The sequence below is a fragment of the Pongo pygmaeus genome, chromosome 22 (genome assembly GCF_028885625.2).
Source record: "Pongo pygmaeus isolate AG05252 chromosome 22, NHGRI_mPonPyg2-v2.0_pri, whole genome shotgun sequence".
Lineage (NCBI taxonomy): Eukaryota > Metazoa > Chordata > Mammalia > Primates > Hominidae > Pongo > Pongo pygmaeus.
The window spans coordinates 690527-700207 of record NC_072395.2 but is presented as its reverse complement, the minus strand read 5'-3'; positions in this window follow the sequence as shown (position 1 = coordinate 700207).

Sequence of the window (9681 nt, the reverse complement as noted above, 5' to 3'; positions counted from 1 at the left end):
CAATGAGTTTTATAATTACACACTAGGTGCTTCATGCAAAAGGCAATATTACATTTATAATATGAACTTATTAGAACTTTTAAATACATTCAGTAGTAATAACTATAGTATCTGTTTTCCTTTTAAAAATGTTCTTTACAGAAAACCAAACACCACGTGTTCTCACTCCTAAGTGGGAGTTGAACAATTAGAACACATGGACACAGGGAGGGGAACATCACACACCTGGGCCTGTTGGGAGGTGGGGGCATTATGGGAGGGATAGCATTAGGAGCAATACCTAACGTAGGTAACAGGTTGATGGGCGCAGCAAACCAACATGGCACATGTATACCTACGTAACAAACCTGCATATTCTGCACATGTGTCCCGGAACTTAAAGTATAGTTTAAAAAAAGGGGAAAAAAAAAAGCTCTTTATAATGATTACAATTCTGAACCTTATAACACTATCCTCCTAAAATAACATTATTGGATTTCTTTTTCTACCTCACTCATGTTCCATTTTTAATCATAACCCTTCACAAACACATGGTAAATGCAGTGATTTATTGAACTGGATTTTTAACTACCTATCTACATTTATGCTTTGCTGTTAAATCTGTCATTCCTGACAAACACAGCTAAACAAAAACATTTGTTTATGGCATGAGATTAGGAACAAAAATCAAGAAAAATGATTTAGAACAGGGAATGATCTGATTTTTCAGACAAAAGAAAACTAATTGAATTGTTACTTCAACAAGGAAAGACAAGACAAAGGACATTTGGTGAATATTTGCAAAAAGGAAAAAAAAAACTGGTCTTATTGGTCGGCAGCAGTAATCTAAAGCTCTGTATAATACGGTTCCAGCTCTATAAATCTGTTCTACTCCACAATACTTTCCCGAGAAAGTGATATATTTCTAAAAAAGTTCCATCTACATGTCACCCTGAAAGCTTACTATGTTGAGGATAATTCCGAACACAGAAGTGTGCAGCACAACCCCTTTTTGTGACCCAAAACTGACTTATTTATCAACCATGAACATGTTTATAAAGTAAATATAGAAATATTCTAGTGTTTTAAGGAGAATGCTTGTCTCCTTTAAAGTATTTCTAACCTTCTGAAGCTTCTAAATGTTAACATCTCTAAGCATAAGAGGCTTTGTTCCTCCTCAGGTACTGAGGATCATACTTATTGAATTACTGAAGTCACAGACATGTCGTATAAACCCAAGGATGGAGAGTCTAAATGACTTTAAGGAACTCCTGCAATGTCGTAGCCACTGCAGGCTGTGGGTGGCACACATTTGAATAAGCCCACATATGCCTAGTATCAGATTGAAGCACGTATAAATAAAAGGCCCTAGAAAGTGAGAGATGATGGTAACTTAAAATATTACACACAAAGGAAGGGAATCCAGATCCTCATGATAAAATATTTTAAGATCTCATTTTGTTTCTAACTGGTCTTTAGAAAATTTGGGGAAATCCAAAGTTAAGTAGACAGAATATTCAAGTAAATAACATAGTTTAAATACATACACATGCATACACAACATAATTATTTTTTTAAAAAGCCCATAATTTTTAGCTGTTTTGTTTTGTTTTAATGAGGGATTGAAACTGTGTACTATTAATATATGTCCAAAAATTGCAATTTACTACATCTGACATTACACTTTCCTCTATTACAGGGTAGACTTTAGCAAATCAATTTGCAGATTATAAAGTGCTACCAATCACCACTTCTGAATTCATAATCTACTGATGTATGTTTAAGATTTGTACCTCCTTAAATTACCATAAACATCTGCAACCCTCCCATCATAAATGTTTCTCAGAATGTTACAAGACTCAAATTTAAGTCTATGCTAAGTATTCTGAAGGCAATTGCTTCAGTGTAGTGATACCTGTAAGAACCTTTTTCTTTTCTTTTTTTCTTTTGTAACCTCCTCTATAAACAGGCAACAAAACTTCAGTATTTTAAAAGTGAATGGGTTTTTTTTTCTATTTTATTTTGGAGCCCCTTTTAGAACATGTAGTTAAAATTAAATAAAACCAACATGATCATGCCTTTTAAAAAAACGCCATTTTTTTTTAAGAAAATAACTCGCAATTTAAACGTTTTATAAGCAAGGCTAGTATTAGAACTATATTCTATGGGCTAATGATTTCTGTTTAAGAATATTTTGTTTCTGTCTGAATACAGTAATCCCTTGGCCCCTGTGGGGCACTGGTTCCAGGACCCTCCTCAGAATCTGCAGATACTCAAGTCCTTTACATAAAATGGTGTAATATGTGTATATAGTCTATGCATAGCCTCCCGTATACTTTAAATTATCTACAGAGTTGTTATAACAATACAATGTGAATGCTATGTAGTTGTTATACTGTATTGTTTTTCATTTGTGTTATTTTTCTTTTTTTGTTTTTCATTTTTTCAAATATTTTCAATCAGCACTTGGTTGAATCCATGGATGCAAAACCAGAGGATGTATTTTTAATCCCCAAAATGTTGAATGAGTCACCAAAACTAGTAAAATTAGTCAATCAAGCTTGTTTTTAAAAGCTGGTGGTCCAGCTGGGCGTGGTGGTGCATGCCTGCAGTCCCAGCTACTTGGGAGGCTGAGGCAGGAGAATCACTTGAACCCGGGAGGCGGAGGTTGCAGTGAGCCGAGATTGTGCCACTGTACTCCAGCCTGATGACAGAGCGAGACTCCGTCTCAAAAAATAAAATAAAATAAAAGCTGGTGGTCAACAGTTGATTAGATTTTTTAAAAATGTATATATATACCATGGAATACCATACAGTCATAAAAATAATAAAATCATGACCTTTGCAGCAATGTGGATGGAGCTGGAGGCTATTATTCTAAGTGAACAAACCCAGAAGCAGGAAATCAAATATTTCACATTCTCACAAGTAGGAGCTAAATAATGGGGGCACATGGACATAAAGATGGAGATAATAGGCACTGAAAACTCCAAAAGGGGGAGGGCGACAGGGGAATGAGGGTTGATAAACTGCCTACTAAGTATAATGTTCACTACTTTTGTTACAGGTGCACTAGAAGCGCATTTCCTACCATCACACATGGAAAAGCCATGTAACAAATAATCTCTGCAACTAAAATTAGAAAATAAGATAAATACAATAAAAAGATGGTGGTGACAATTAATAACGTCTGCCTGATGTGGTTTGGCTTTGTGTCCCCACCCAAATCTCATCTTGAATTGTAGCTCCCATAATCCCCACAGGTTGTGGGAGGGACCCCGTGGGAGATATTGAATCATGGAGGCAGTTATTTTCCATGCTCTTCTCGCGATATTGAGTAAGTCTCATGAGATCTGATGGTTTTATAAAGCACATGCCCTCTTCCCTGCTGCCATGTAAGATGTGACTTTGCTCCTCATTCGCCTTCAGCCATGATTGTGAGGCCTCTCCAGCAATGCAGAACTGTGAGTCAATTAAACTTCTTTCCTTTATAAATGACCCAGTCTCGGGTATGTCTTTATTAGCAGCATGAGGACAGACTAGTAAACTGCCCTTTCAAATTGGTAATCAATCAGCTTAAGGATATGTCCAGAGATTCCTCACCTCCCCAAACTTCAGCTTAAGGGTTTAAGGGCTGACACGGGATGTGTCAGTTTATACAAGCTAATGCATAAGCAAGCATACCAAGAGGACAGCTAGAAAATCTCTGCTCTTCTCTCCAACTTTCCCTGATAAAATATGCCAAAAAGGCACTTCAAACTTCCACGTTTAAAATTATTTTTGAAATAATTATTATGGACCTCCACTGATAGGCACATAGGACTTAATTTGAATACTATAATATATAATCCAAATCCTGTTGGAATTCCCAGTGTCTATTATCTCTATGTTTATGTCCATGTGTCCCTACTGTTTAGCTCCTACTTATAAGTGACAACATGCAATAGGCATGTAAACAAGAAGGCAGTAAACTTGGAGGGAATAAAACCAGAAGTATTTTTGGCTGGATAGAAAAAAGCCACGATAACAGTGAACAACAGGGGTAGAGTTAACTTTAGTTGACCGTTTCTGCATTTCTGTCTAAACTCACTCTATGACTACTACTTTTAGAAGTTTATTCCTCAAGAGAAGTGACTTGACATGTCAGTAAGTAGATTTTCCAATTATTGGAGGTAGGGCTAGGCAGGAGAGGTTTTTCCATCTGACCTAAAGAACTAAATTCAGATAAAATATTTTATACAAATTACACAATATTGTATACAATGTATACAAACATAAACTAAGACATTTCACCTCACCAAATCAGGATTCATTCATGATAGAGGTTGCCTTATTATTGTAATTACATATAACATTTAAATATTCAAGTAAAAATATAACTATCAATTACAAAAAGGCAGGACTTAAAACATATTTCCATAAAGACATAAAATTTAAATTTCCATATCATATATGTCTGTTAATGTCTTTGGTTAATTTAGTTTCAAATAGATAAATTTCATTGTTAGACAATGGTAATAGGTATATAAAGTACAGATTATTGACTTTATATTTAGTATGCTTACACGATATTTTTGGGAAATAGGCAAATGTTTATTAAACTATAAAAAGCTCTGAAAAGCTATTTTATGAGTAGTGCTGTATCTGCTAGCCCACTTAATCTACATCAACAAGAGTTCATACAAGAAGATATATCATCAGGAAGCCAGGATTTCAATCTGCCTTTTATCACAGTAATATGAAGTCAGTCTCCAAAATAAAAAAGATGGGTGGAAGAAGTTAATGAACCCATTTATCTTAATGTATGGTAAATCTAATGCCAAAAGCAGCACATGATATTTTATTCACTATTTTCCTAGTGCATCCTACATTATAGAAGATAGTTATTTTATAGCATCCGATAACATTTCTTTTGACTTCCATTTATATGAAATAATAGTTTAAATATAAAGAAATGTTTTCATGTAGAATGTATCCAAATGCTACAATATACATACATGTTATTCGCACCATAGTTGTAACAAATCTTTGCTTATTAATGAACTACCTTTAAAGAATAGAACATTGTTTAGGTTTTGAAATGAAAGAAAAAGAACATCTGCAATGCATTTTTAACTCTTTTTACAACTAGAAAATAGTCTCAGACTTTAATTGTTTTATTTAAATTTAACTCTAGAAATAACATTGCACTTCTCAAAGCTCTGTAAGTCTCAGTAACGTTGCATTAGATGTAAAATTTAAAGAACTAAGTCAACAGACTTGGCCCTCAGATATTTTATTTTAAAAACAAAAACTAAATGAATCATGTACTTTAACGTAAAAAGTAAAACTGACCCAGAACAAGTTCAGTGGATTATATCAATGCCAACATCTTTGTTATGATATTGTCCTATAGTTTGGCCAACATTACCACTGGGGGGAAGCTAGGCAAGTGACAATAAAATATCTCTGTATTATTTCTTATAACTGCCTATGAACACATAATTATCTCAGAATTAAAGCTTAATTCATAAAACTAGCTTCTTTCAAATATAAATAACCAAAGGTTATATTTCTTAAGGAAAAAATCCAGACTTGAACACTTTCAACGTTTAGAATTTCCCTAGTCACTTTAACATGTGATATGACCACTTAGCTATTTTGAAGGTGACGACTTTGTGTTCACTTGTCCTAAATACAGAATGAGCTTTACAAAATATCACTTACAAAGAGATTGTTCAGTTTATCACATCAGATTTGAAGATATGAATGTTAGATTATGCAGGGAAAATTTCAATTTGGAACCACAAACAATAATTCCTAAGAAATCTGCTATAAAAAGACATCAACATAGTGAAGGATTACAAAGATATCTGGTTCTTATATTTTGTTTTATAAAGCAGCAAGAATATTTGCCAAAGCCCTTACAGAAACACTGAGAAATTTTACTTTAATCAGAAAATAAGGAGATACCCTAAGCTTTAAAAATGTTTCAAGCAAAATGTGTATCATGCAGTTTTAACAAAAAAAAAATCTCAAGGACAGCATCATGAAATAACTGGGGTATGAAATTCCATAAGCAAACATTACTAATTTAGATTAACCAAGCATTTCTTTGCTAGAAATTAAACCCATTATTTTATTTCACCAATTAACTTTATTATAGAACAGAAATCATCTATGTGCGCATGAGTCAGTCCTACCATACATATTTGATGCTAGATGATAAATGTTGCAATTTTCAGGGTAAAGTTAGTATTTACATTACTCTATTGTCTCTGAATTTTAAACAGAATTGGCACCTCTTCCTGGAAGACATCCTGTCCTTTCCTATGCCATTTCAAGTGTTGTTAATTTTTCTTACTGCTGTAGTTCCTAACATATCCTATGACATTGTTGTTTACATATAGGTTTTTAACATAGATTGAGAACTTTTAAATTTATGAAGTGTGTGTAAAAGAATGTATGATCATTCATATTCCCATTTCACAAAAAACTAAATCATATTTTGGACGTAAAAATTGTTAAAGGAAAGTTTTTCTATAAATATTTTCTTTTAATAGTACTTTTTATCATTGAAATTTAGATCATTCAATTATGGAGATTTCTTCATTGAAGAGAAAATATCTCTTCACAACTGTAAATAAGCTGAGCTTTATCAACTAAATTTATAGGAATACAGGCTTCAGAGGTATATAATTTATCTTACGATAATATTTCCCTTCTAAAATTTGTCATGTTTTGTCACAGGTTTAAAGTGCCAGGCAACTAATGATATGAAAGATAATGTGGTATATGTAGTATAAGTGAACCTGATCTTTTCTCAAATATTTATCATTTTTATTTTATTTTCTTTGCTCTCAAGTAGAGTGGTAACAAATATGTATTATTTGTAAAGTCCTACAAAATTTGCATGAAAATAATTGTTGCATGAACTAGACATGATTTCTGTGATATTAATCTGCAATATTCTGCAAGCCACAAAAAAAAAATTCACACCCATTACAAGAAGCTTATTTCAGCATTTTACCTGTCAGAAGCCATGATTAATATACTTAAAAGTAATTTTTGCAAACATTGTTATAATATAGTCCATGTGTAATATACATGTGAAAACAAAGTCTGCAAAAAGTAGGATGTTAACCCTTCCTTGATTAGTTCAAATTATTTCATCAGCTGAATTCCTTTGAGATGTGGAAGATAAGGTGGTTCTTTAGAGGAACTTTGGACTGGAACTTATGACTATAGTGACATGAATACATATCAAAGCACTTCATTTTTAAAATATAGAAAACAGACATGAAGAAAATGTATTTTAGAGTTTCAAATAACTGAAACTGTCATTTTCTTCAAATGAGGCACTAAATAAGTGCATAAGTCAATTTTTTTTCAGCCCACGCAATATGGCATATATATAAGAACAAGTAAGTATAACAAACAGTATAAGATTCATCTGGAGAAAAATAATTATATACATGATAAAATACAAAAGAACAGAAGAAAACTCAACCAATGATGTAGGATAAACTCATCACAGGATATCAATATATCACCAAGGTTTGCACATTTAAAATATGGGCAGACAATAAGGAAGAGCTCTTCTGCAGGAATAGTTGCCTTTAATCTTCTATCTTCACTGTTTAATGAAAATGATAGGAATTTTAGTAATTTCAAAAAGCATCACAGCAATATTCAATAGAGAAGACTTCTGTGAATTCCCTTTCACCTGCTGAGCCCTGTTGGAAGGAATCAGCTGTAGGAGGGAAGAAGGCATTTATAAAGGCAAAGAAGATCTGGAAACAGCTCTGGCCATCAGGTATTGAGAGAGAAGAGGGAGAGCACAGCAAGCACACAGCCGTTGCAGAACTCGATGGAGAAATAAACACTGTAAGAGAGGCCGTAGCCACAAGAACCAGCCTGTGGGTGGTATTTATAACCTTAACTGTACCTCCTAGCTGGGTGTATTAGTCAGGGTTCTCTAGAGGGACAGGACTAATAGGATAGATGTATACATGAAAGGGAGTTTATTAGGAGAATTGACTCACATGATCATAAGGTGAAGCCCCCAATACGCCATCTGCAAGCTGAGGACCCAAGAAACCAGTCTGAGTCCCCAAACTGCAAAAGTAGGGAAGCCAGCAGTGTCCCCTTCAGTGTGTGGCTGAAGACCCGAGAGCCCCTGGCAAATCACTGGTGTAAGTCCAAGGGTCCAAAAGCTGAAGAACTTAGAGTCCGATGTTCAAGGGCAGAAAGCATCCAGCATGGGAGAAAGATGGAGACCTGAGGACTTAGCCAGTCTAGTCCTTCTGCGTTTTTCTGCCTGCTTTTATCTTAGCCACAATGGCAGCTGATTAGATGGTTCCCACCCAGATCGAGGGTGGGTCTGTGTCTCCTAGTCCACTAACTCAAATGTTAATGTCCTTTGGCAATAACCTCAAAGACACACCCAGGAACAGTTATTTGCATCTTTCAATCCAATCAAGTTGACACTCATTATTAACCATGACACTGGGGAAATAGCAAGCATCAGCTATCAATTACTGTCAGAAAACCAGTCTGTACTCATTTAATCAGAGCTTTGCTATGCTTGGGTTGTATTACAGCACGAAGAAGAGGCCTATCTTTTTATCATTTTTAATACACTGCAGCAGGAGGCAAAAATACAGAAGACTATGAATTGACCTGATTTCCAGAGAGGCACTATGCGCTACCAGGAGTGAAAAACTTGCAGCATGCCACCCAGTGTGCGGGGACACACACATATCTTCCTTGTTTGATGAAAAAGTGGCACAAATTAGAGAATGCTGGACGATAACTTTTATGAACTAAATTGAAAGAAGAATATGTGGAAAGAATTAATTAAGAGGAGGTGCTTCTGTAAAGAGTGTGATATAAATAATTTTACTTAGAAAATATTTAAGGCCTAAATATTTTCTCATTGTTTGTCCTTGTTGGAATATTTAATACATATACACTAAAGGAACGCTTTTGGCCAGGCTCCATGGCTCTCACCTGTAATCCCAGCATTTTGGGAGACTGAGGGAGACCGATCACTTGAGTCCAGGAGTTTGAGATCAGCCTAGGCAATATGGCAAAACTCTGTCTCTACAAAAAAAAAAAAAAAAAAAAAAAAAAAATATATATATATATATATATATACCAAAAATTAGCTAGGGGTGGTGGCATGCACCTGTGGTCTCAGCTACTCCAGAGGCTGATGTGAGAGGATTGCTTGAGCCCAAGAGGTCGTGGCTGCAGCAGTGAGCTGTGGTCACACCACTGCACTCCAGCCTGGGCAGCACAGTAAAACCCATCTCAAAAAATCAAAAAATGCTTGTGATAAATGTGAGACACTAAGATTAAACGGAAAAGGGGGCTCCTTACACACACCACCTAGCTACCCTGCTCAAAATAACACATTGCCAAAACCCTTAGGGTCCCTCATCCTGAGAACTCTCTCCCCCAAAGAGATTACCATTATCCTGTATCTTGTGTGGTTTTTAATTCCTCTTTATTTTTATTAATAGTTGTACTATCATATGTGCCTCTAATATGTTGTTTAGTGTTGCATGCTTTGAACTTTATTCAAGTATACTCAAGAAGTATGTAACTTTCTGTGGTGTGCTATTTTCATTCAACATTGTGTTCCTTAGATTAATCTTGTTAACATTTACGGTTCCGTTCCCTCATTCACAATGCTGTGTAGTATTCCATTTGTAAACA